We start from the raw sequence: 24264 nt of genomic DNA, 5'->3' as shown, positions 1-24264 counted from the left end.
AACTAGAAGGTAAATTGAAATTATATACAGATTAAATAAATATTTTTTTTAAAAGATGAAAATATGTAAATGCAAAATGGCATAGTGACATGGAAAACAGTCTATTATAGTATAAGGCAAAAAGAAAAAGGAATAGAGCATGGTTTCTAACAATTTTCAAAAACTATTGAATGAAATTAGCTACAAATCTAAAAGATTAAGTTTTAAACAGCATTAACTAAAGATGGTAACTATAGATTCAAGAAGTATTATAAACCACAAATAAGATGAATATAAAGATCAAAAGTATCATAGAAAATTGCTGAAGGTTAAACGCAGAAAGAAAATAGTAAATGCAACCAAAACAAAACATATTTTATTTTTTAAAGAGCAGCAAAGAGACTGATGGGTGGCTTCTTCTCCATAGAAATAATTGGAGCTGGAGAATTTGGAGTGGTATCATCAAACCACAAAAAGAAAATAACTGTATTATGAGAATTTTACATTCAAATCTGATATCCAGAGACCCATGTGAAGAGAAATACTTAACAGTACTCTTTAAGGAAGTGTGGAGGAAACAAGAGTAAAACCATGGGTAATGTTGATTTACCTGAACTAATTAAAATAAATACTGACTGTATAAGCAACAATAATAATATATTTTGGATTTTAAATATATATAGTTTTTATTAATGGCTTATAAGGAGAAAAGGGTTAAAATTTTTAGTTTTACAAAGCCCTGGAATTTTAAAAAAAGTAATGGAAGTGGCCATATGGCTTGGCACTACTTCTTGGCCAACCAAAATTAAGGTTTCCAGATTTTTTCTTATTTTACCAAGAACTCCTTGCTACATTGCCAGTCCTCTGGGTGTGAACCTCTGGCTATGACTTTCAGGAAAATTTTCCCAGCTATTCACCTAGATTTCTCATTATATCACTCTGCCCATTTAAATGGAAGTTAAGATTCCATATTTTTAAATTAGAAGTTAATATACATTGTACGCTTTTAAATGCCACTGCCACACATCCTCAATACTGTGGAAATGCTTCCTACTAGGCATTTATCCTATGGTTAATGCATTTGCTCACTACCTGGCCCAAAGCATCATTCAATAAACATTTGCTGGATAAATTAAATGAATGAATGGTGAATAAATGAGGACTGATGTCAATCCCCTAGTAACTGGATGCTGATAAACAAATAAAAACTCTTCTTTTTGAGAAAAAATATGTGCATTAATACCTTAAATGTAAGGTATTTTTTTAATTTTGGTATCAATAGACAATCACATGAGCAACACTGTGGTTACTAGATTCCCCCTATTACCAAGTTCCCACCATGTACCACATTACAGTCACTGTCCATCAACATAGTAAGATACAAGAGACAAAATTTGTCTTCTCTGTGCCATACTGCCCTCCCCATACCACCCCACCCCCACATAATGTGTCCTAATAGTAATGCCCCTTATTCAATTTATCCCTTCCTTGCCACCCACCCACCCACCCCAGTCCCTTTCCCTTTGGTAACTGTTAGCCCATTCTTAGGTTCTGTGAGTCTGCTGCTGTTTTGTTCCTTCAGTTTTTGCTTTGTTCTTATACTTCATAGATGAGTGAAATCATTTGGTACTTGTCTTTCTCTGCCTCGCTTATTTCACTGAGCATAGTACCCTCTAGTTCCATCCACGTTGTTGCAAATTGTAGGGTTTGTTTTCTTATGGCTGCATGATACTCCATTGTGTATATGTACCACATTTTCTTTATCCATTCATCTATTGATGGACACTTAGGTTGCTTCCATTTCTTGGCTATTGTAAATAGTGCTGCGATAAACATAGGAGTGCATATGTCTTTTTCAAACTGGGCTCCTGCATTCTTAGGGTAAATTCCTAGGAGTGTAATTCCTTTGTCAAATGATATTTCTATTTTGAGTTTTTTGAGGAACCTCCATATTTCTTTCCACAATGGTTGAACTAGCTTACATTCCCACCAGCAGTGTAGGAGGGTTCCCCTTTCTCCACATCTTCGCCAGCATTTGTTGTTGTCTTTTGGATGTTGGCCATCCTAACTGGTGTGAAGTGATATCTCATTGTGGTTTTAATTTGCATTTCTCTGATGATTACCGATGTGGAGCATCTTTTCATGTGCCTGTTGGCCGTCTAAATTTCTTCTTTGGAGAAATGTCTGTTCATATCCTCTGCCCACTTTTTATTAGAAGTTATTTGCTTTTTGTGTGTTAAGGTGTATGAATTCTTTATATATTTTGGATGTTAACCCCTTGTCGGATATGTCATTTACAAATATTCTCCCATACTATAGGATGCCTTTTTGTTCTGTTGATGGTGTCCTTTGCTGTACAGAAGCTTTTTAGCATGATGTAGTCCCATTTGTTCATTTTTTATTTTGTTTCCCTTGCCCAAGGTGGTGCATTCAGGAAAATGTTGCTCATGTTTATATTCAAGAAATTTTTGCCTACGTTTTCTTATAAGAGTTTTATAGTTTCATGACTTACATTCAGGTCTTTGATTGTGAATTTATTTTTGTGTATGGGTTTAGACAATAATCCAGTTTCATTCTAGGTAGAGTATTTTTGTATTTCATTATGAAGTGCATATTTGGAATTGAAAGGATGAACTGAGGTGTGCTTTTGTTTTAGAGAAACTGTACAAGAAAGATACAACCAGCTAAACAGCTGATGATTATTTAAAATTAGCTTATGCTCAGTATACTACCTTGGATATATTAACTTTAGAAAAAAATTAATGAGCTGATAACCTACTGTAGGGTTCAAAATTTCAGTTTGAAATTTGAACGCATGCAATTTGGAATTTTTGGATTCTGTGAAACACAACTTTAAGAAGTTACTCGAGGAGCTCTGAGATCGCCACTGAGAAGTCTATATGCTATACAATGAATCATCACTATTAACGCCAACTTCAAAGTGAACATATTAAATGCCCCATTCCTATTATAATAGCAGATTACAAACAACTCTAACAATTCAACTAGGTAAAGACAACTACTCGATTCAATTTTTTTAGTAAAAATCACAGCCAACCAGTTTTAAACTGACCTAATAGCACCAATGACAAAGCTCCTAGAATATGTCTATGTTCCTTATTGTTCCTTCTTACCTATGATTATCAGCAAGGTAGTGACTAATACAGGATGGGAAGAATTTCTTTATTTCATCTGAACCATATATTATCTAAAGTAACATATTATATATGCAATTTTGAAGCATGTAACTTCACATAACTGAGCATTAAATGTAAAGTGGCTACAAGGACCAACTCTCTTGTCCTCAGCTCTGTGAATTACAGCTTCATGTCAGAACCCAGAAAAATGAACTTAGTCTTTCTGATATTCTGGGGAAATAATCTATCCTGTGGCTAGGACCAAGATTTTAAATTCCATGAGCTGTATAAATGGCAAAACTTAAAAAATATATATTCATTCCATATAGTGATATCTGTATATCACAAAGTGAGAGACTAGCTTCCTCTTGATTTATATCTAGAAAATATGCAGAACATCATATTATATAAGAGAATGGGTCTCTATATATTCTGTATAGAATACATTCATTCTGTCTGGATATATTTCTTTTCAATAGTACCAATTTTAGTCAAAAAAGTGATACATGCTCTTGAACTGACCAAAGAGGATGGCATATCTTCTACCAAAAAGAAACATAAGCAGGACTCAAAGTGTTTCCTGTAATAGCATTGTTTTTTTTGCCAGGTTTCCCAGTCTTATCATCTCATAGGATGCACTGACAAATCCCAGAACTTTGACTGGATGGAGAAGGGGTTTTCTGAGAGCATTGGTAAGTACTTAAGTTCCCATTTTTAAAAAATAAAATAGTGGATACTGTTCTCAGACACATATTGTTATTTTCTATAGAACATAAAATTACCATTAAAAATAATGTAGCTAAGATTTTTTGGTTGCAAATTACAGGTATCTGTCTTGAAACAGCTTAAGTAATTAACTTACAGATGCTAAGAACACTTTGATGCTAAAGATGCTAAGATTTTAGAAAACTTAAGAACACAAATGAGACTGGGCCATAGCAATGAGCTAGAAAACAGAGCTCAGAACACCATCATCACTATTTTCCCACCTTTTGTGAATACCTAACTCTAAATCTGATTAACTTCTCATCCACTCTTCACCCCCACCCACCTTCAGGCTATTATTGTTCTAAAAAAATATGACTCTTTGTATAAATAACTGACTGTGAAGCCCAAAAAGGGCACCTGATAGAAACTGTGTCAGTCACTCCCTGACTCCAAACTTTGAAAGCTGAGAATGAGAGATCAATATATTTTAGGTTTGACAAATGTAACAACTAAAAACACGTTTCCCAGTGACATTTGAATTTCAGATAAACAACAAATAACTCTGGACACATATTTATACTAAAAATTATGCATCGTTCATCTGAAATTCAAATTTAACTGAATGTCCTGTACTTTATTTGGCAATCTTAGTAACTCTTGATGATCTTGGAACACACAACTGTCAGAGACAGTCAGCTGCCAGCAGTCATTCTATGCAAAGGACATTGTGATCTTCATCTTACATTACCTCTTTGTAGAATTTACTGTGATTACTAAGATTTCCCTCTTGAAACACTCCATCTCTTTTATAAAAAATTCAATTTCATATTTTAAAAAATTAGCTCAAAACAGTGAGCAAATAGTTTACCTTAGTGGCCTACACATTCAGATTTTTAAAGGAGTAGAAAATGCAGGTAGTATCTCCACATTTACTAATTTCTGTGGCTATTTCCTCTTTCCAACTCCATGGAAAAGCATAAAACCACAAAAATACCTTGGAAAAAAGTCTTAAAGAAACTTGAATAAATGTATTTCTGAAGCTAATCTCCTCATTGTGAGTCAGAGAATCAAGACGACACTCATAAAAGGACAACTACCTTAACTTCCTTGAATAAACATAAAAAGCGCTTAGTACAAACTGAAAATTTATTGTAAGATTTCAATAAGAAAGTTTAACTATCTTTGGAGAGGAATGCTAATTCTAGTATGTAATTAGCCTCACCACCAGTTTGAGTTATTGGCCTTTTCCAGGGTGCCTTTCATAAAAATTCAGAACACATGTATTAGCTAAAAGCAAATTTCCTAAGACTATCCAATGTTAACAAAAGAAAAATTAGAAGTTTAAATAATTTCTATAGGATTTTCCTCAGCAATTTCCAAGTTTATTAATTAAAAGTATCACTGAGATAACCCATATAAAAATATCCTGTATTACCATTTAGAAAGTTACTGCTTCTATATATCAAATATGAGTATTATTTATAATCTAATTTTCAATTAATTAATATCTCAGAAATTTTAAAAATATACAAAACATTTGCCTAAAACTCATTAATTTGTAAAGATCAAGGCATAGTATTACTGCTTTCAGAAGACTCCTTAAGAAAGATACTACTTAAGTAAGCATAGAATTTAGAAGAAACATTAAAACATTCTGAACATTTTACATAACAAATGAGGTTTAGAAAAATGTGACATTTTGCTAACCAAACTGAAATTTTATTCTGAAAACAAAAGCATTATAATATCTTGAAAAGCAGTTAAGAATAATCTTCAAAATACTGGATCAGTAAAATCTGTCTTCCTGCCTCCAAAAATTAATGGTGAAGAATAAAAGTTTAACCAATTAAGATTTATCCATTATGAAAAGATATACCCATTAATGAAAATACTAAACACATAAAAATTGTCAGTGACTAGCTTGTTCATTATCCTCACATATTTAAACACTTTTCTAATGAAACACTGATCAAGGATTCTAGACAAAGAGGTACATGGATGTAAAGTCAAGATCCTTGTATTTAGGTATCTGTTAAAGAATTTTGGTTATTCAAGTATCAAAATAAGTAACCTTGAACAATTCACTTATGTCCTCAGTTCCTTCATTGGTTGTATGGGATGACAATACAGAGAAAATTAACTGGTATGGTATGAGGTTCAAATAAATAATCTGTAACATGGTTATTCAGATCCTCATATTTCTTCCATATACATAAGCACTCTGTAGTCTCTATTTTGGACCTGCTATCCAAACTCCCTTTCTCAACCACTGTGGGCTCACAGCTTCACCACGTGGGAACATTGCCAGAAATGATAACTGACACTTCCAGGCCTGGCCTTTAAAAATCTGTATAATCAAGGATCACAGGAAGATAGCAGCGTGAGTAGTTCACAGGAAATCTCCTCCCCAAAACACATATATTTATGAAAATACAATAAATACAGCTATTCCTAAAAGAGACACCAGTGGATGCAGTACAACAGCCAGAATACATCTACAACTGCGAGAACTCAGAATCACACGAAGGGGGTAAGATACAAGCCAAAGCCAGGCGGGACCCAAACCCTCCCCCACCCCAAAACCTGGTGAGAAGAAAGGAGTCAGAACGGGGAGGGAGTGAAAGCCCAGGACTGCTAAACAACCAGCTCTAGAAAACCGCACCCGGAACACAGACACAAGGTGCACGGGGTGCTGGATATTAGAGAAACGGAAAAGCAAAACCTGTGGGCAGATCCCCGCAACCGGTGCCCCTGAGACAAAAGAAAAGTGAGTGCTTTATGCAAATCTTAAAGAGACAGGGACCCCATAGCTGGACGAAGTTGTCCCGGCAGCTGGGAATACCGGGGAAACTTAGGCGCCCTAAATGGAGGCAGTGCAGCTATGAAGCTCCTCGCAGGACTAGGCAGCCTGCCAGTCGTTCCTCCAACTGGCGCGGACCCCGACACATGGGCCCATTAGCAGGGGAGTGGGAGCGCATGCCGGGGGCAGAAGTGCTAGAAGGAACGAAGAGCAGATCCGTGCGCCGCAGGACTAGCCCGCAGCAGCGTGACCAAACAGCCCAGGAACGGCTTGCATGCACTGGCGGCAGTGAAGCCAGAGCCCAGTAGAAGCCTGCGTGGAAAAGCCCCGTGCACACCGGCAGTGGAGCCAGAGGGAGTAGGTGCACTCCCAGGAGCCGACTGGAATCCAAGCCCAACACACAGACACCCGGGCCAGACCCAAAGGCTGCTGCTGCCACACAGTTGCCCAGCAGGGTCGCCGCTAGCACGGACAAGCGCATCTGGCATGCCTGCCACTCCCCACAGGGCTCTGTACTACTCTGACGAACACTCCACCCACAGCAGCTTAGGAGAGTAACCTGGTGGCTGTTCCAGGAGTACACGTAGCCATCACAGGCAGCGGAGAAGGGCAAGGCATCCACCAAGCAGGAAAGGACTTTCTTCTCCCAGCTGACACACAAGCAAATTGCCTACAGCCATTGCAATCACCATGAAAAGGCAAAATTCTGGTCCAGACCAAGATAGTTACACCTCAGAAAGGATCTGCAGAGACAGACCTAACCAGTCTCCCTGAAAAAGAATTAAAAATAAAAATCATAAACATGCTGACAGAGCTGCAGAGAAATATGCAAGAGCTAAGAGATGAAGTCCAGAGGGAGATTACAGACGTTCGGAGGGAGATTACAGAAGTGAAACCAACTCTGTAAGGATTTTATAAGCAGAATGGATAAGATGCAAAAGGTCATTGATGGAATAGAAACCAGAGAACAGGAACACATAGAAGCTGATGCAGAAAGAGATAAAGGATCTCCAGGAACGAAACAATATTAAGAGAACTGTGTGACCAATCCAAAAGGAACAATATTCGCATTATAGGGGTACCAGAGGAAGAAGAGAGAGAAAAAGGGATAGAAAGTGTCTTTGAAGAAATAATTGCTGAGAACTTCCCCAAACTGGGGGAAGAAATAGTTGCTCAGACTATGGAGGCACACAGAACTCCCAAGAGATGGGACCCAAAGAGGACAACACCAAGACACATAATAATTAAAATGGCAAAGATCAAGGACAGGGACAGAGTATTAAAGGCAGCCAGAGAGAGTAAAAAGGTCACCTACAAAGGAAAACCCTTCAGGCTATCATCAGACTTCTCAACAGAAACCTTACAGGCCAGAAGAGAATGGCATGATATATTTAATGCAATGAAACAGAAGCACCTTGAACCAAGGATATTCTATCCAGCACGATTATCATTTAAATATGAAGGAGGGATTAAACAATTCCCAGACAAGCAAAAGTTGAGGGACTTTGCCTCCCACAAACCACCTCTACATGATATCTTAGAGGGACTGCTCTAGATGGGAGCACTCCTAAAAAGAGGACAGAACAAGACACACAAAATATGAAGAACGGAGGAGGAGGAAAAAGAAGGGAAACAAATAATCAACAGACTGCGTTTATAACAGCTCAATAAGCAAGTGAGGTCAGACAGTAAGGTAGTAAACAAGCTAACCTTAAACATTTGGTAATCACAAATCTAAAGCATGCAATGGCAATAAGTACATATCTTTCAATAATCACCCTAAATATAAATGGACTGTATGCACCAATCAAAAGACACAGAGTAATAGAATGGATAAAAAAGCAAGACCCATCTATATGCTGCTTACAAGAGACTCACCTCAAACCCAAACACATGCACAGATTAAAAGTCAAGGGTTGGAGAAAGATATTTCACGCACAAACAACAGATAGAAAAAAGCAGGTGTTGGAATACTAGTATCAGACAAAATAGACCTCAAAATAAAGAAAGTAACAAGAGATAAAGAAGGACATTACATAATGATAAATGGCTCAGTCCAACAAGAGGATATAACCATTATAAACATATATACACCTAACACAGAAGCACCAATATATGTGAAACAAATACTAACAGAATTAAAGGAGGAAATAGAATGCAATGCATTCATTTTAGGAGACTTTAACACACCACTCACACCAAAGGACAGATCCACCAGACAGAAAATAAGTAAGGACACAGAGGCACTGAACAACACACTAGAACAGATGGACCTAATAGACATCTATAGAACTCTACATCCAAAAGCAACAGGATACACATTCTTCTCAAGTGCACATGGAACATTCTCCAGAATAGACCACATACTAGGCCACAAAAAGAGCCTCAGAAAATTCAAAAAGATTGAAATCCTACCAACCAACTTTTCACACCACAAAGGTACAAAACTAGAAATAAATTGTACCAAGAAAGCAAAAAGGCTCACAAACATATGGAGGCTTAACAACACGCTTTTAAATAGTCAATGGTTCAACGACCAAATTAAAATGGAGATCCAGCAATATATGGAAATAAATGACAACAACAACACAAAGCCCCAACTTCTGTGGGACGCAGTGAAAGCAGTCTTAAGAGGAAAGTATATAGCAATCCAGGCATATTTAAAGAAGGAAGAACAATCCCAAATGAATAGTCTAATGTCACAATTATTGAAATTGGAAAAAGAAGAACAAATGAGGCCTAAGGTCAGCAGACGGAGGGACATAATAAAGATCAGAGAAGAAATAAACAAAATTGAGAAGAATAAAACAATAGAGAAAATCAATGAAACCAAGAGCTGGTTCTTTGAGAAAATAAACAAAATAGATAAGCCTCTAGCCAGACTTATTAAGAGAAAAAGAGAATCAACACAAATCAACAGAATCAGAAATGAGAAAGGAAACACGACAGACCCAACTGAAATACAAAGAATTATTAGAGACTACTATGAAAACCTATATGCTAAGAAGGTGGAAAACCTAGAAGAAATGGACAACTTCCTAGAAAAATATTACCTTCCACTACTGACCAAGAAGAAACACAAAATCTAAACAAACCAATTTCCAGCAAAGAAATTGAAGCAGTAATCAAAAAACTACCCAAGAAAAAAACACCTGGGTGAGATGGATTTACCTCGGAATTCTCCTTAAAGTTTTCCAAAAAATAGAAGAAGAGGGAATACTCCCAAACTCATTCTATGAAGCCAACATCACCCTAATATCAAAACCAGGCAAAGACCCCACCAAAAAAGAAAACTACAGACCAATATCCCTGATGAACATAGATCCAAAAATATTCAACAAAATATTAGCAAACCGAACTCAAAAATACATCAAAAGGATCATACACCATGATCAAGTGGGATTCATCCCAGGGATGCAAGGATGGTACAACATTCGAAAATCCATCAACATCATCCACCACATCAACAAAAAGGACAAAAACCACATGATTATCTCCGTAGATGTTGAAAAAGCATTCGACAAAATTCAACATCCATTCATGATAAAAACTCTCAACAAAATGGGCATAGAGGGCAAGTATCTCAACATAATAAAGGCCATCTATGAAAAACCCACAGCCAACATTATATTGAATAGCGAGAAGCTGAAAGCATTTCCTCTGAGATCGGGAACTAGACAGGGATGCCCACTCTCCCCACTGTTATTTAACATAGTACTGGAGGTCCTAGCCATGGCAATCAGACAAAACAAAGAAATACAAGGAATCCAGATTGGTAAAGAAGAAGTCAAACTGTCACTATTTGCAGATGACATGATATTGTACATAAAAATCTGTATAATCATCTTTGATGTCTTTCTTTGGAAAACCAAGTGCAGAGAACTAAGTGGAGGACCCTAGACCTTAGGGAACTGTGGAGTCACCGACAAGAGGAGCATTCATTCCAGTGACTGCATGAAAGTGAGCCCCCTGAAAACCCATGTTCTAGAAATAAAGTGGCACTGTGAACAGCAGCTGAGATGTGCAGTTACAGCAACAACCAATGTCATTAATACATGGGTAAAGAATGATTTGCAGATCTCAAACCATTTTCAAGTAAGTATGTGTAACATACCCCACTACCTTAAATGGAAAGATGATTACAAGCACAGACTCAACTGCTGAAGGGTAATTACTGTAACTGTCATACACTGACTTACATCATGTTGTACAATCGTACATGATATAATGAAATAATATTTACTGAACATAGATTACATGCCAAGCATTATGTAAGGCATATCACATGACTGATCTCAGTTAACACTCACATCAAACCTACAAGACAGGCATTATCATTTTCTCTATTTCATTTATAGAAAAGTCAGGTTCAGGGAGGTTAAATAACTTGCCCATATCCATCTAGCTCATAAGAAATAGAAGCATTTTGACTTTTTTGTTTTTTATTTTGTATTGAAGAATAGTCGATATACATTATTACACTGGCTCCAAGTATACAACATAGCAATATGACAGTCATCTACATTGTTAATTTCTATTAAGTAATAGAAAGTTTTTGAATCATGCCTAACAACCAAGCCTATGGAATTAATCATTTAACTATATAATCAGCATACGTTATTCTAGCAGAAGAGCTGGAATGAGACAGGACACCAGGAATCTGAACCCAGCTCCAGCCCTAATATTTACTGTGTGATCCTAAGCAAACTATTTCACCCATCTGCATCTCAGACTTTAATGGTTCCTTCTAGTGGTAAATATTAGTTTTGGTAATTTTTATCCAGGAATAGAAAATTTTTAATTGCTCAGAGGTCAACCACTTTCTAACACAGCTTTGCTCATACTAGTATATGCTTAACTCCTCAAATAGAGGATATTTCTTAAAATTATAACTTTGTGATATCAGATGAAAAGTGTAAATCACGTCAATCTGTGTTTGGGCGATCTCCTATCGATAACACTATTATAATGTGCTTTCCTTGGGAATCAAATCACAAGACACATTTATGTTTAGGTGTCTGAAAAAAATCCCCTTTGCTTAAAATGTTGTACAATGAATCAGAGAGAACTTCGGTGAGGAAACAAGCAAGAGAGAGAAAGAGATCTAACTAGAGAAATAACTTTTTTTGTAAGAAGTGTTGCAAGGTGTCCTATATATGTAGATCATATCCCATAATTAACTATTTTGTTATGCATGCAATGTTGACAGTTTGACAGATCATCTTAAATACCCTGTATTCAGCTTTTCTTAATACTTTTTTTTAAATCAACAGTTGGAGTTACTTTCAGGTTACACTTATTAATCACTTCATCACTTACATGGCAACACTAGATGAGAATCATACCAAAAGAAATGGAAATCTGAATATTCCTTATGCTTTTTTCCCTGCATACTTGGCTGAAGGAAGAACAAAAAGGGGGAATGAGAATTAAGCAAACTTATGTTTCATATTCAATAGAGAAAAAAAATGTTCTTTGGCTAAAACCTCAGGTCTGAACAATTAACCAGCCTCAAGGAAAACTTTAGATCTGTAAGTCTTCTCTGAAAGTCAGTCAAGAATGATGGCCTCTTGCTTCCAGGTAACAGACAGTCACTAAGTGCCTTGTTCCAGTGCCAATGTTTCTGAAAGGCAGAGGACCATAGAAGCCTTACTCTCAAAACCACATTAACATAAAGCCCATCAAGCCCTAAACACTTCTGCTTCTTAAAATCCACCAGTCCCTGAACACTGGTCTCCCCAAAATTTTATGTGAGATTGGTGAGCCTGTGCCTTCCAAGTACTTATATTCCTTGAAGGCACATGGATAGTTGATCTTTTTTTTATAACAGGTGTGAGCTTGAGTTATTAATTTGCATGTCCCCCAGTCTTTCAATACTTCAAACTTGTAAATGACTGATATACCCACTAATGATAAGATGATCAAATTCAATCTTCAGTGCTGGTGATTAGTGTGTGTGTGTGTGTGTGTGTGTGTGTGTATTTGGAAACCCAAAATGCCAGAACACCTGGTAATGTATGTTTTTGGATGAATTTGATGAACAGTGAATATATATTAAGAAAGGAAAAAGCGCTTTAGATGTAATTTTTACAATATACAATTATTTATTCAACATCAAAAATGGCAGAAAGTCAGATATAAACCAGCATATACTAACATTTAGGAATGTAAAACATATGATTTATTCAACAAATACCAAATAAAGTGATGAAGTAGAAATTTTAATAAATTCAGATGAAGATGAAATAATCACAAAAGAAGTAGTAGTAAAATGATATGCTATTTAATATCATCAGTTTTTCAGTTCAAATGATTGAGTGTTCCACTGCCAGAAGTATTTTCAGATTCCAAAATTCAAGGAAGTTTTCAATTGCCAGGAAGAAATCTACTACAATAAAAAAAGTAATAGCTCTTTTTACAATTACAGATATTATCAAAGATCTGAGTGTATCATTTTAATGGCATAGCCAAAGATAGAAGTAATAACAATGTAGAAATAATTTTTTGCTAGTGCAGTATTTTTCTTGAGAAAAAGGCTCCTTTATAAGGCTATTGTAAGTAAAATCTTATTCAGATGAGACTTCAGAAACAATATTTGCAGTGAATTGCATGTTGAGTTAGGTGTTAAGGAGAAAATCTGAATTGTTTTCGTGAAGAAAACATGTATTTTGGTGAATGTCTGTGTAAAGGTAAGGGAAGACATGTTTATACAAAGCTAGATCAAAACATGATTTATTCTAGGGAAGATGTTGACTAACCTGTCCATATTTGGGGTAATGTTCAAATGTGCCCCATATTTGAAGCATGAAACACATTTCATGCTCATGGATAGAAAGAATTAATATTGTTAAAATGGCCAAATTACCCAAAGCAATCTACAGATTCAATATAATCTCTACCAAAATACCAGTGAAATTTTTCACAGAACTAGAGCAAATAATCCTAAAATTTGTATGAAACTACAAAATAATCCAAATAGCCAAAGCAATCTTGAGAAAGAAAAACAGAGCTGGGACTATCACACTCTCTGACTTTCAGCTATACTACAAAGCTATAGTAATCAAAACAGTATGATAATGGCACAAGAATAGATACATAGACCAACAGAACAGAATAGAAAGCCCAGAAATAAACCCATCCTTATATGGTCAACTAATATATAACAAAAGAAGCAAGAATATGCAAAGGGAAAAGATAGTCTCTTTAATAAATGGTATTGGGAAAAACTTGACAGGTATATGCAAAAGAATGAAATTGGATCACTATCTTACACCACACACAAAAAGAAATTTGAAATCAACTAAAAACCTAAATGTAACACCTAAAATCATAAAAATCCTAGAAGAAAACATAGACAATAAACTCTTGAACAGTGGCATTAGCAATTTTTTTCTGGGTATGTCTCTCCAGGTAAGGGAAATAAAAGAAAAACAAACAAATGGGACTACATCAATCTAAAAAGCTGATGAATGACAAAGGAAACCAACAACCAAATGAAAAAGCAGTCTACTGAATGGGAGAATGTATTTGCAAATGATATATCCAATAAGGAACTAATATCTAAAATATATAAAGAATTCATATAAATCAACACCAAAAAACAAAGAAATAACTCAATTTAAAAAAATGAACAGAGGACCTGAATAGACATTTTTTCTAAGAAGACATACAGATGGCCAATGGACACATGAAAGGATGCTCCACATCACTTATCATCAGAGAAATGCAAATCAAAACCACAATGTGATATCACCTCACACCAGCCAAAATGGTCACTATCCAAATGACAAGAAATAACAAGTGTTAGCAAGGATGTGGAGAAGAGGGAACTCTTGTACACTGTTTGTGGGAATGTAAATTAATGCAGCTACTATAGAAAGAAGTATTGAAGTACCTCAAAAAACTAAAATTAGAAACACCACTCAGCGATGTAATTCCACTTTACAAATTTACCCAAGGAAAAAAAAAATCACTAATTTGAAAAGACATATGCACCCCTTATGTTTATTGCAGCATTATTTACATATGCCAAGATATGGAAAGAACCAATGTGTCTATAAACAGATGAATTGATAAAGAAGATGTGGTACATATTAACAATGGAATATTACTCAGCCACACAAAAAATGAAATCTTGCCACTTGTGACAACATGGGTGAATCTTATTATGCTAAGTAAAATAAGCTAGAGAAAGGCAAATACCATACCCTTTCACTTACATGTGGAATCTAAAAAACAAAGCAAATGAACAAGCAAACAGAAACAGGCTCATAAACAGAGAACAGACTGTTGGCTGCCATAGAGGAGGAGAGTGGGGTGGGTGAAAAAGGTGAAGGAGAAAAACATAGTGAGAATAAAAATGTTTGACATTTTGATCTGAATGGTTAAAAAAACCTCTTTAGTCATAGACTTATGCAACATGAAAGAAGTGTGCAACCAGTGATAATAAAGTATTTCATTGCTTAAAGAAATGTGTTGAATACCTTAAAGAAAGAACTAATAAACTTCATATGCCTTTAAATATCAAGGCTGTACTTAAAAGGGACAACATCACTTATTAACAGGAAAAGAAATTCCAATCTGAAGTAGATAAGTATTATGTCATGAGAGATAGTAATATGTGCTTCAACAAATCAAATTTATACAGCAATTCTCAGAGTTGTTAACTTTATGTCAGTACATGTTCAGTATACTGGCTCATAATGCTAATGATGAGTGTGTTTTCTCATTAATAAATATTCAATGAGTGAAAGAATTAAATAAGTTGAATTTGACCACTATAGAAGCTCTGTTATAATATAAATGGAACATAAACTGTAACTGCATGTAATTTTATCAGCAAACTTCACAAAACAAGGAATTATTATGGAGAGACAAATCATCAGAAAAATATAATAAAAAAGGGACGTAATTTAGAGATATAATTATTTCATATTAACAAATTTTTAATGTAACTGTGGCTCATGCATTATTTTAATTTTATCTCAATAAGCATATGCATAGGCAAACAGGAATAATTCAAATTTATGCATTCTGCACTTTTTAAACTAAATCTGGCAACCCTCTGCATAAAATTGGTTTTTAAACTCAATAAAGAATTGAACCACTCAAAGTACTAAGAGAAACCGACCTTTGAATAAAGAGACTGCTTTTTATATAACAATGTCAGGAAGAACAAATTAAGAAAAGGCTTATCCCTGCTGGATAGAGTAAGAGTGGAGTGTTACTCCTTCAGGCATCTTCAGAGAATATCTTGATTTCAAGAGGATGCTTTGAGACAGAGTTCAACCTGGACAATTTTCCCTATGAGAGCAAGTCAAGCAATGAGGTGCTCAAGATTTATGCATTCTAAGCCATAGGCATTCTATGAAAAAAAAAATCCCTTCCTGAGAAATTCCCTAACTCGGCAAGAAATAAAAGAATAGAGTTGGGTGACTGATGATACACCATCTACTCCTTATCCCAATACCATGCAATGAATTGGAATTCTATCCATTGTCGTTTGTGTTCTGATTATGCCATGTATAATAGGGAAACAAAAGAATAAATAGTCTATCATAATATGCTTAAGATTGACCAAAACAATTTTACAATGATAATTAAGATAACTCAAAACCTGGAAAAAGAATCTTTGCACAGACCTTTTGAAGATAATGAATTCTTCTAATTTTAAGATTATCAACAATATGATTCCCCTTGTTTACATATTAATCTTGCAGGCAAAACCCTTTTCTCTATCAGCCCTTTTCCTATCACATACCTCTGCCTTCAGCTAGGAGTTAACATATTCAATCTAAACTGAAATTTATGTAAATAAATTTATAATTTAACAGTCACATTTTATAGTTTGATTTGACCTCAAATAATCTAAAGGTTGGCAGCTATGTGCAATATTAAATGGCTTATTACAGTGTTTTAGAGGTTCCTATTTTGAACCATGTGAGTGCTTCAAAATACAGTTTTGACAAATCATCTTGAATTCTTTTACCATGTTTCTTTAGTAAACATTTATAAAAATCAACTCTTCCTCCATCTTTGTCATTCATCACTAAGGTGCTTATGAATGCATGTCAGTCACCAGAGAAATGATCCCGCTGTGTTTGAATCACAGGTATAGGTGCTGAGAAAGGAGAGAGGGGAAGGACAGAGGGAGGGAGGGAAGGGGGAGGTGGTAATCTACTGGACCTGCGGGTAAGAATACATTGTAAAAAGAGACTCTAGAAGTCATCATTGTGTTGTATATTCACCCTACACTGATTGTTAGACTATCCAAATACTTCTAAACTATGAATGGCTGTATCCAACCTCAGCCTGGAACTGACACACATTCCAGTATAGCTGAGAGCTCTTCCAGTAATGTCACTACTAGGAATACCAGGTAAAGAACGCATACAAAACCCATACCAAATCTACCCTGATGGAGCTGAGTTACAGTTACTCCTTACATTGGGAAGGGGGGGAAGGGGGATGAGAACAGAATTTATCTTTCTTAATTAGATTAAATCCAAAGGGTAAAATAGTGCTGCCTCGTATCTACCCTGCCAGTCAAAGCTACGCATCTGTACAACACTCTTACCCAAATGCACCCACAGCTTACAGCAGCATCTGGTCACAGCTCAGTGACAGGGGTGTTGCTTTCTTGCTCACTAATATATGAAAATACTTAGAAAGCTCCAGGAATTTTTTCAGTGTGGAATGCTTCACAGGCAGTTCCTCATTACACTTAGCTACAAGTCTCTTGACCTCAGGCATGGCTTTTTTCTCTCCATCATATTTTAAGAATCATTTTAGAGGCAACCGATGAACCAACCATTCTCAAATCCCTGCCACAAACTATATCATCCTCATAGTGAATAGTTTGTATCTTTAAACTTGACGCCTATGTCTTTACCCCAGTAGATAATAGATCTCTGTGTATTACCTCCATTAAAGTCCAGGCTCACTTGAGTTTTGCCCTAACTCAGAATTCATCTGCTATTTGATCCTGAACTTCTTACACTTTCTTTATCCAACTTTAATATCTACCTTACTACTCAGTCTACATACCTCCATACACAATATAGCCTTTTTTTTTCACCTCTTTCTACATTTTGCCTCTGCATCTGCTTAGTCTTAAGCTTTCTTCATATAGTTCTCCATCTTCAGGACCTCTTTTTATCCAAGAAGAAAAATTATTTCCTTTTCCATAAATCCAACCAAACTGTCATCATTCTACTCTTCATCTAAAGGACAAGTCAAGGCAGCCTCTGCCCAATCCCTCTTCAAAAAAGTGAGGTTAGAATTAGATAATATACTGGATTTAATTACTGAGCTGTGGGAAAACCTTTAGTACCCACTACCATGCTGTGGCATCCACTATTAACCACAGCTGATGAGGTATAGAGAGGATTTCTCCTTCTTTCTTTGATAACCTGACTACTTATCAACTAGATCTTACTTACCAAGTCCCTGATATATATAAATTAAAGAATAAGCAAGGAAAGCAGTTACCAAATAAGATCACTACAAAGGTCTGCTCTAATGACACTAATTAATACATATTCTCATCAAAGAAACTTCTTTAGACTTATCTTTATGGCTGATGACCAGCTGGTGACCATTTTGAGTCTACAAAAGAAAATGAGAGGCTTGATATTTCCAGTCTTTCTAATTTAATATACTTTATATTTTCAAACATTTAATAATATGACAAAACACAGATCTCAATCATAATATAACTTGGGGTTGCAGGGATGGAAGTACACCATGGAGAATAAAGTCAATGGTTCTGAACATCTTTCTCTGTTGATAGAGAGTAACTATACTTGTTGGGGTGAGGATTTAATAAAATGTGTGTAATTGCTGAACTACTGCGTTGCACATGTACTTGAAACCAAAATAATATCACAAATCAACTCTACTTCAATTAAAAAATTAATAAATAAAATAAATAAATAACATGACACCCAATATCAGGTGAAATCCTAGTAAACTGGTGTTTATTCCTACAACACCTTTTGTATGCTGTCTGCTATCAAACCAATGTTGCAAAGAACAGGTCAATCTTAGCCTGAAGATATGCACTATAGGAATCATACCTTCTTGGCCCACATAATTTTTTTCAATTATTTGCAAACACTTAAAATTTGGGAAAAATCCAAGGGTAAATCCTTCTCATAATTTGAATAATTAGGAATATCTGGCAACACTGAGCCTCCTTCCCCCATGGCCTTATCCACATTGCCACAGTCTACTACTCCATGCTTTTCTATCTGTACCAAAGCTTAGTGTTATTTGTGATATCCTTATGTTTACAGTCAAGTGGAAAATAATTAAACATTTCTTGCACCCAACTCTCTAGAAATCAGCAAATAGAGATATATTTAGGAAAACCAGAAGCACACATGTTTTTCTTACTGAAGTCTTACCTCTTTAACACACAAGAGAGTCTTCGGGTGAAAGAAATACATCTGCCTCGCTGCACTCATGCCAGCCACTATGAGGCTTGTTGTTCTTGGACTTTGCTATATAGGCCCAGGTGAACAGTAGCCTGCTGTCCAAATCCAGCCCACTGTCTGCTTCTGTAAATGAGATTTATTGTAACAGTCATGTTCTTTCACTTACATATTGCCTTTGATGGCTTTCACATACAATGTAAGAACTGAATAGTTGCAACAGAACTGTGTGACCCCAAAGGCATTTTTGTTGCCTGGCCATTTACAGAAAGTTTGTTGATTCCTGCGATAGACATATCCAGGAAAAAGTTGGCAGTCCCAAATTTGATGGATCTTAAAACAAAAAATAATGACTAGCAATAATATAGCACAGCATGTGATCAAGTACTATTTTCTGAAAAGTATTTATACATATGGTAAAACTTAAGAAAAATTAGAGGTCAATATTAACTAAACAGTTTGGGAAGGAATTCTGAAAGTATATATTGGTAAGGACACATGCTGAATGAATTTAAGGATATTTTACAAAGCAAATGTAAATGTTTTCAATTTCCCTAGGTTAGAAATCTCTTTAAGGCAAGATAAAGCTCTTGCCTTACAACAAAGACAAAAACAATATTTTTAACTATATTTCTGTGAAACATTCATGAAAATGGATGACACTGATAAAATGAAAAACACAGAAGCTGGAAAATGTGTCTTTATTTTTAAAAATTGTACATTTCATTTTTATATTTCCCAATGAGATGTGAATTAATATATTTGACCTCTAAAACTTGGTAATTCAAAAGAGATATTCTCAATGCCAAAATGAGATATTGGCAGAGATGTGAATATAGTCTCTGCATGTATTATTGTCAAATCCAAATCATTTTATGACATTTTTAATAAAATTCTTTACTTCTCACAATTTCAAAATACTGCCATGACCAAGTAAAATAGTTTTACTAAAGAGAAATTATGATTTTGAAAAAAAGCACTTATGAGTACTTCCCACTTACAATATGCCAAGATACTATTATATCTCTCAGATTTTATGTGAAGTCAATAAAGTGGTGTAAAAACAGATTCTTCATTTTCTAACTATGAGAATATACTTTATTTTTTCAAGAAAAAAGATCATTTTGAGAGGGAACTGTGTTAATTAGGATTTGGTTTATAAATTTTATAGTATTGAACTTCAAAATACACATTAGAGTCTGTTCCCTAGGAGACTATCAATTCTACAAGATTCTGAAGAACTATAACTCTTAAACAGAGTGAAGCAGAAGTAATTGTGTATGAGTCAACACCATGACAAATGAATCAATACAGGACATTTGTACACCGTATCTCCTTGCATGATATGAAAGAAATTCAAACACTCAATTACATTATCTATGAACTGTTGGGCAGGCAGAATAATGGAACTTGTTATTTGAGATTGAGAGCGAGACAAAGAATAAATATGCGGGCTAGCAAGGTGCTGATCCTACAATGGATCATGGCATAGAGAAGATGGTTGAGGGAAAATATTTCTCTAGAAATGATTGACACCTATGAATGTAAAGAAGCTCATGTCTTCTTATTTGTAATAATGTTTTTAAGATTTGTAACTTTTTTCCTTCAGAAATATATGAAAAATAGAAGTTGCAATTACCAACACAATTCAGTGCTGAAAATTAAATGTGTAAGTAAAGGAATCCACCCCTCTGCTCTTTTTAAGGAATAAAAAAGTGACAAAAACAGTGTCTTAGAATTAATTCTCAGTAAGTCATAGAGGAGTTCCTGGGTGAAAAGACCTCTATTCTAGTCCTGAAAGATGAATAGGGTTATCCAGTTGAGATGGTACTAGAGATTTAGGAGGAAAGAAAGAAATGCTAGAGAAATAAAGCAAGAAAAGGGGTAAAAAATACTACCATCCACCTAGCCACCATAACTAAAAAGACAGTCATCTTTCCACCGAATTTTCCCCAGTATAACCTCAATATCTGAACCTCATTCTATTTTGTATTTATATACACAGAAGAGAGTATCTGGGCCCTTGTCTCTTTGTACACCAAGTACTTAGCACAGTGCTCAGAACAGAGTAGGTGCCTGATCAATCTTCAATTGAAAATAAATAAATAAACAGTTGCTTAGGCTACAACATGTTTTCAGGTTTTCACATTATTTCTTACCTTATTATAGCAATCACTTCCTATTGAGTTCCTCTGCATACTATTTCATTCCTCTCCCCTAAAGTATGAATGAAATTATATCACTTTTATGATAGAAAAAAATCTCATTGTATAATCTTCTCTTTTTATAATCTTTCAAGGATTAAGTTTCAATAATTCTGACACATTGGTGTGATTAATATATAAAGAATATAAGCCACTTGAAAAGCAATTTTACACTAAAGAGTAAGAGCTTCCTTTAACTAATTCAACTCCTGGAAATCTATTTGCTTAGGGATATAGTTTCAAAAACAGAAGAGTAAAGTTATGCCTAAAAGTTATTCATTATAATATAACTGTAAAAAATTTAAGTAACTTAAATATATAACAATAAGCATTTTTAAATTCTGGCATCTTCTCTCAACACAATAGTAAAACATAAAAAGTAGCTATCAAGGTTATATACTAATGTGGAAATGAAATGTCATATTAGCATAAGTTAAAAAGGATGTAATTTTTTATAACAACTTCTGTATATATCTGAAATCTTATGTTTTTACAAATTAAATCACATTCTCTTGTTATATGTATATATTACATATATATGTAAGTTTATATATATGCATAGAAATATGTATAAAAGAATATAACTGACACATTTAACTTTTTCTTCTAAGTGAGAAATTTTGAGAAAAGTCAATCATTTTCTTACACAGTGAAGCCTAGTTTGAATTACTACAATGAATATGTATTTTAATAATAATTTTTAAAACTAAAGATTCAAGAAATACATACATCAAAAACATTGAAAGGAGATACTTCAAAATGGCTAAATTCTTTATGTAGTGGTTTGTAGGGAATTGTATTTGCCTCCAATAAGCATTCTTAATTTTAAAAGTGAAAATGTAATGAACATTTTAATTTTTTTAATGAAAGTTGTAAATTGCTTAAAAGGAATTTGTACTTTTGTGCTTTTCTGTATGTTCAGTGAATTGCTTTGTCAGAGTCAGGATCTGTTTGTTGCATAAAATATATTAAGTATGACTTCACAATTATATGGGAAAATGAATTAAGGCCACTTTGCAGATTACCATTTCTAACAATGCCTTTTCTCAGAGTGAGTTTAAACCAGATAATAATAAAGAGAAAGGGTAAAATATTTGAGATTAGAGACCTAAATAGTATTAGTTGGTATTTGTACTTTCAGATCTTATTCTTCATAAGACATTGCTTTGGTCTTCGATTTTTGGTTTCATTTTTTGGTACAGTACCTCAGCCAGACTGTGATCCACCCAACCCTGGGGGGCAGCATGTGGTCCATGTGAAGGAGAGGCACGAAGAATCACCTGCTAACTGGCCGCTTGCTCTTGGGACAGACAGCCTGCCTGACCGCACAGGATGTGACAGGAAAACCAGTGTACGCTCATAGAGAGGGGTCTGCAGGATTCCAGCTCCTTCCTTTTCACCTAACAGTTCTCCAGATTACCATGGGTAGTATTTTTATCCTGATATATAGCAGTCACCAGTCACTGTGTTTCAAAAGACCATTTAAATTATTTAATAGGATCCTACATTCTAAATACAACTATTGCCAAATATTTTCATTTGCTAAAGTGAAAAGAAGAAACACACTTTGTAAATCACTGGTATTTTAACATTAGAAGAAAATTTTAGGAGACATTTGAGTAGGATTACTGATGTATGGTAAAAATCATGTAGTTTATATAAAAATTGAAACTAATTTCTTTTGGGATCTTTGTCATTTATTTCATCCTGCCTCTTGATAATTATAGGCACAAAATTTTATAGTGAACAAAGAATAAGTACTTTTCCACTTAGTTTTATACCCCAGCTAGTTTTTTTTTCCAGTTCTTTTTTAATTAAGATAAAACTGACAGGCATTATATTAGAACATATTTTTTCATTAACAGTCTGATTTACTCTTTCCTGTACTTACTAACCTATTTGTTTCTTCCATCACATTTGACATTTTCTAGGCAGTAGAAAAAGCCCCTAAACCAGTGGTATTGTATAGAGTGACCTGTTCATCTTTCTGCTCTCCCCACAGTGGATCCAAAGTCCTGCCTTTGACGACTCGCTAAACAGACAGCTCACACAGTTCTTGGATGCAGTAATAAGTTTCCTTGCTCACTAATTATGTTTCTTCAAAATCTATTTCTTAAAATTCTGCAGACAAAACTTTTAAAGTATTCATATCTTTGGCACAATAATCTTGCTTTGTTCACTTCCACAATATCCCAAAGTGATAGAAGATGGCATTCACTGTAAACGTTCCTGCTGTCATAAGTGCTCAGCTTTCAAGGCTCACTGTTAGGAGGCAGGAGGAGTTTACTGCTTTATACATCGTTTCCAGTCATGGGATTACTGCTTACAGAGTTGAACTGATTGAAAATGAGAGTTGTGGCTCTTCATAACCACAGGTGGGTACTCTTCTCAGCAACAAGAGGCGATTTATAACATGAAAAGAGGATAAAAACCTATGTGAAGACATTAACTTGGTTTTATTATTAGCCTGAGAGAAAATGTTTTTTATTGAAATAGTAAATATGAAATGTAATAAGAAAACCCATTTGGATATATGAATGAAGATGTATACATATTTTATAAGAACACATATGAAAATATATATTTTAAAAACTTTCCCAACATATGCATACTTAAATATATTCTATTTTATTTTAAGACTTCTTGGTTAGTTAGTAGTTAGTTTCAATGGATTTCAATACATATTCAAGTGATATTTTTATCAGGTCGAATTTACAGATTAAATTATCTGGGTCAGACTGGATAATTGTTAGATTATTAACATGTAGAGTTTTTGTTTCTTTGCTTATACTTTAATTAAACAGTCTAAAATCAGACATTTTAGCATTATTTATTACATATTGGCTAAGAATTATTTAGGAAGGGTGTTTGTTTTTGTTTTGTATTTGCTTTTAATTTCCAAGCATCTGTAGGTTTTTAATTCTACATTTATTTTTTTCTAGATTATTTTGCATTGAGTATTTAGTATCATTTCTACTGTTAAAAAACATTAATAATATATT

Source organism: Manis pentadactyla, chromosome 8, assembly GCF_030020395.1.
Source record: "Manis pentadactyla isolate mManPen7 chromosome 8, mManPen7.hap1, whole genome shotgun sequence".
NCBI lineage: Eukaryota > Metazoa > Chordata > Mammalia > Pholidota > Manidae > Manis > Manis pentadactyla.
Note: the sequence above shows the minus strand (reverse complement) of the source record.